The 5,884-nt window shown below is 44.4% G+C and overlaps 1 long non-coding RNA gene across 1 annotated transcript; it reads left to right on the top strand.

The window, feature by feature from the left end:
- Positions 1–1,824, top strand: LOC144892856 (uncharacterized). The gene is made up of 2 exons (XR_013623997.1): positions 1–292; positions 1,214–1,824. It is a non-coding gene; the product is annotated as an uncharacterized LOC144892856 (long non-coding RNA).
- The last annotated feature ends 4,060 nt before the right edge of the window (positions 1,825–5,884 follow it).

The following is a 5,884-nucleotide window of genomic DNA, read 5'->3' as shown; positions in this document are numbered from 1 at the left end:
CCCCAGTGTGCATCACCTTACATTGCGTGCACTTTTGCGCCCTTACCACCTTACTCACTTGTCTGCTTCTTTTGTCTCCCACCTCCGAGGATCTGGCTTTGGGGTAGAGAGAGAGGAGAGAGAGGTGCTGGCTGCGCAGTTGTGGGCCTGCACTTTCGCTGTTTGCTGCCGGGATCGATACACCATATGGACCGCAATGTTTGTGGCCACCCACAATGGACCGCAGTTCGTTTGCGGCCAAGCACCACCCGGGGATGGACCTATGGGTCAACGTGGCACCTATGCCATACAGGTGAACCACTAATAGTTAACACCACTGAAGGCCACACGAAGAGCAAGAGACACCTGCAGGGTTAGGGGTTGTCGAATTTATTTTTATTCCCATGAACAATGGTGACTGCACCGGATGGTGCTGACTGTGTGGTGGGGTGGTGCTTTTGATGCTGGGAAAGGGTGCTCTGCACGTTATTAAAGGCCGTCGGCCACAGAGCACTCGTGGGTTGGTGTATCGATGTTGGCAAGCGCGCTCTCTCTATGCATAACATCTGCATGTGTTCCTCCAAAAACAGGTCCTGGATCGTAGTGTAAATAGCAGCGTAGTCTTGTAAATAATGCTCCCTACCGGCTGTATGTGTAGTTTGAGAATTCTTTCCGGATTCGGTTATCCTGTGGGTGTGTTTCTGTGAGGAGAAGGGTGCAACGTCGCAGGGGGACATATTTACTCATTTGTGAATATCTGTAAAACTGTCGCACTCAGGGTAGAGTTAATAGTAGAGGGAACTACATTGCGTGCCACACTAAAGTAGGTAAAAATTTATCGGGTCGGGACGCCCCGAGGGTAGAGAAGGGTGCAATGTTGCGAATATGGAATTTGGCCTCCATATCCGCTTGTAAATATTCCCCTATTTCTCCAATACTCCCCAACTTTCCCCAATCCCCCATTCCCTAGTCCCATTGCATGTAAATAACACTCAGTAGAGCCGACCTTCCCCTTATTCCCCCATTAAATGTCGTGCCCAGGTCCACCGCACCACACGTAGACAACTTTCGGACATCTTGCTAGTTATTTTTAATCTATGTCAGTTAAGGACTCGTTTCCATTAATTCTGACTCTTCGTTGCACCAGAATGTGATTATATGGCGTCAGTAGTGAGTTTAGGACCTTTCCCATACCTCCTTCCATCTTCTTCCCCAACAATTACAACAACAACAGAGGAGATGGCGGCGGCGCGGGGGAGGATGCGTCCTCACACCGGCTCGATTAGCGCCATTGACCACGCGCTCCACGGGGTTACCTCGGAGGGGCTGGCTGTCAGCTCCTCCTCAAGGGCGGAGCCTGGTAACCCCCCGCACCCAATCAGAAGGGCGGACCGATTCCATCTGGGGCGGCGCTAGCGAGCCGAGGGCGTGTCACTCCCCGCCGGATATACGTGGCGACTTACCGGAAGTAAAGAGAGATGCGCCCCCAGCTGGAGAAAGAAGTACCTGCGCGCGCTGAGTCAGAGGCGCCCCGCCTGAGAAAGAACGTTGCCTGCGATCGCTGGGAGAGAAAGACCCGCCTGAGAAAGAACGTCCCCTCCGAGCGCTGTGACCTCCCCGCATCTTTGGACCGGACTGTACCCTGCTTTGAGCCAAGAGTGCACCTTGAGCCATCGCTATCTGCCTTTCCTTGCCATCAACCCCCGTGTGAGTCAGCCGTTGTCCCGTTTATCTGTCGTCTGTCCGGGGTCAATATAAGAGTGTGTCTAAGTGCCTGTCTTCCTGTGATATACCTCTAGCCCCTGTAATCTAACCTTTCCGTACGAATATACTTGAGAATCGAAACATTGGTGTCTGTCATTATAATCCAGCCGGGTGTCTTCTTTTTCTTATTGAGCCAGCGTAACGCGACTTCGTCAACGTCGAGTATAATCGGGTAATTTGTGCGGACACGACGGCCATTCCGCTCGGCCCACCTTAACATCAAAGTCGTGTCTGTAACAATATAAACACACGACCAAAACAGATTTGGCGATCGCTGAGGTATATTAACACACGACCAAAACAGATTTGGCGATCGCTGAGGTATATTAACACACGACCAAAACAGATTTGGCGATCGCTGAGGTATATTAACACACGACCAAAACAGATTTGGCGATCGCTGAGGTATATTAACACACGACCAAAACAGATTTGTCGATCACTGAGGTGTATTAACACATGACCAAAACAGATTTGTCGATCGCTGAGGTATATTAACACATGACCAAAACAGATTTGTCGATCACTGAGGTGTATTAACACACGACCAAAACAGATTTGGCGATCGCTGAGGTATATTAACACACGACCAAAACAGATTTGTCGATCACTGAGGTGTATTAACACATGACCAAAACAGATTTGGCGATCGCTGAGGTATATTAACACACGACCAAAACAGATTTATCGATCACTGAGGTATATTAACACATGACCAAAACAGATTTATCGATCACTGAGGTATATTAACACATGACCAAAACAGATTTGGCGATCGTTGAGGTATATTAACACATGACCAAAACAGATTTGTCGATCACTGAGGTGTATTAACACACGACCAAAACAGATTTGGCGATCGCTGAGGTATATTAACACACGACCAAAACAGATTTGTCGATCACTGAGGTGTATTAACACATGACCAAAACAGATTTATCGATCACTGAGGTATATTAACACATGACCAAAACAGATTTGGCGATCGTTGAGGTATATTAACACATGACCAAAACAGATTTGTCGATCGCTGAGGTATATTAACACACGACCAAAACAGATTTGGCGATCGCTGAGGTATATTAACACATGACCAAAACAGATTTGTCGATCGCTGAGGTATATTAACACACGACCAAAACAGATTTGGCGATCGCTGAGGTATATTAACACACGACCAAAACAGATTTGTCGATCGCTGAGGTATATTAACACATGACCAAAACAGATTTGGCGATCGCTGAGGTATATTAACACATGACCAAAACAGATTTGTCGATCGCTGAGGTATATTAACACATGACCAAAACAGATTTGTCGATCGCTGAAGTATATTAACACATGACCAAAACAGATGTGTCGATCGCTGAGGTGTATTAACACATGACCAAAACAGATTTGTCGATCGCTGTGGTGTATTAACACATGACCAAAACAGATTTGTCGATCGCTGAGGTATATTAACACATGACCAAAACAGATTTGTCGATCGCTGAGGTGTATTAACACATGACCAAAACAGATTTGTCGATCGCTGAGGTATATTAACACACGACCAAAACAGATTTGTCGATCGCTGAGGTATATTAACACATGACCAAAACAGATTTGTCGATCGCTGAGGTATATTAACACATGACCAAAACAGATTTGTCGATCGCTGAGGTATATTAACACACGACCAAAACAGATTTGGCGATCGCTGAGGTATATTAACACACGACCAAAACAGATTTGTCGATCGCTGAGGTATTTTAACACACGACCAAAACAGATTTGGCGATCGCTGAGGTATATTAACACATGACCAAAACAGATTTGTCGATCGCTGAGGTATATTAACACATGACCAAAACAGATTTGGCGATCGCTGAGGTATATTAACACATGACCAAAACAGATTTGTCGATCGCTGAGGTATATTAACACATGACCAAAACAGATTTGTCGATCGCTGAGGTATATTAACACACGACCAAAACAGATTTGGCGATCGCTGAGGTATATCAACACACGACCAAAACAGATTTGGCGATCGCTGAGGTATATTAACACATGACCAAAATAGATTTGGCGATCGCTGAGGTATATTAACACACGACCAAAACAGATTTGGCGATCGCTGAGGTATATTAACACACGACCAAAACAGATTTGGCGATCGCTGAGGTATATTAACACACGACCAAAACAGATTTGGCGATCGCTGAGGTATATTAACACACGACCAAAACAGATTTGTCGATCGCTGAGGTGTATTAACACACGACCAAAACAGATTTGGCGATCGCTGAGGTATATTAACACACGACCAAAACAGATTTGGCGATCGCTGAGGTATATTAACACACGACCAAAACAGATTTGGCGATCGCTGAGGTATATTAACACATGACCAAAACAGATTTGGCGATCGCAGAGGTGTATTAACACATGACCAAAACAGATTTGTCGATCGCTGAGGTATATTAACACACGACCAAAACAGATTTGGCGATCGCTGAGGTATATTAACACATGACCAAAACAGATTTGGCGATCGCTGAGGTATATTAACACACGACCAAAACAGATTTGTCGATCGCTGAGGTATATTAACACACGACCAAAACAGATTTGTCGATCGCTGAGGTATATTAACACATGACCAAAACAGATTTGTCGATCGCTGAGGTATATTAACACACGACCAAAACAGATTTGGCGATCGCTGAGGTATATTAACACACGACCAAAACAGATTTGTCGATCGCTGAGGTATATTAACACATGACCAAAACAGATTTGGCGATCGCTGAGGTATATTAACACATGACCAAAACAGATTTGTCGATCGCTGAGGTATATTAACACATGACCAAAACAGATTTGTCGATCGCTGAGGTATATTAACACACGACCAAAACAGATTTGGCGATCGCTGAGGTATATTAACACACGACCAAAACAGATTTGTCGATCGCTGAGGTATTTTAACACACGACCAAAACAGATTTGGCGATCGCTGAGGTATATTAACACATGACCAAAACAGATTTGTCGATCGCTGAGGTATATTAACACATGACCAAAACAGATTTGGCGATCGCTGAGGTATATTAACACATGACCAAAACAGATTTGTCGATCGCTGAGGTATATTAACACATGACCAAAACAGATTTGGCGATCGCTGAGGTATATTAACACATGACCAAAACAGATTTGTCGATCGCTGAGGTATATTAACACATGACCAAAACAGATTTGGCGATCGCTGAGGTATATTAACACATGACCAAAACAGATTTGGCGATCGCTGAGGTATATTAACACATGACCAAAACAGATTTGGCGATCGCTGAGGTATATTAACACATGACCAAAACAGATTTGGCGATCGCTGAGGTATATTAACACATGACCAAAACAGATTTGTCGATCGCTGAGGTATATTAACACATGACCAAAACAGATTTGGCGATCGCTGAGGTATATTAACACATGACCAAAACAGATTTGGCGATCACTGAGGTGTATTAACACATGACCAAAACAGATTTGTCGATCGCTGAGGTATATTAACACACGACCAAAACAGATTTGGCGATCGCTGAGGTATATTAACACATGACCAAAACAGATTTGGCGATCGCTGAGGTATATTAACACATGACCAAAACAGATTTGGCGATCGCTGAGGTATATTAACACACTACCAAAACAGATTTGGCGATCGCTGAGGTGTATTAACACATGACCAAAACAGATTTGTCGATCGCTGAGGTATATTAACACACGACCAAAACAGATTTGGCGATCGCTGAGGTATATTAACACACGACCAAAACAGATTTGGCGATCGCTGAGGTATATTAACACACGACCAAAACAGATTTGTCGATCGCTGAGGTATATTAACACATGACCAAAACAGATTTGGCGATCGCTGAGGTGTATTAACACACGACCAAAACAGATTTGGCGATCGCTGAGGTATATTAACACACGACCAAAACAGATTTGGCGATCGCTGAGGTATATTAACACACGACCAAAACAGATTTGGCGATCGCTGAGGTATATCAACACACGACCAAAACAGATTTGGCGATCGCTGAGGTATATTAACACATGACCAAAATAGATTTGGCGATCGCTG

The sequence above is a fragment of the Myxine glutinosa genome, chromosome 7 (assembly GCF_964187855.1).
Source record: "Myxine glutinosa chromosome 7, kmMyxGlut1.1, whole genome shotgun sequence".
NCBI lineage: Eukaryota > Metazoa > Chordata > Myxini > Myxiniformes > Myxinidae > Myxine > Myxine glutinosa.
This window is presented reverse-complemented; position numbering and strand designations above follow the sequence as displayed.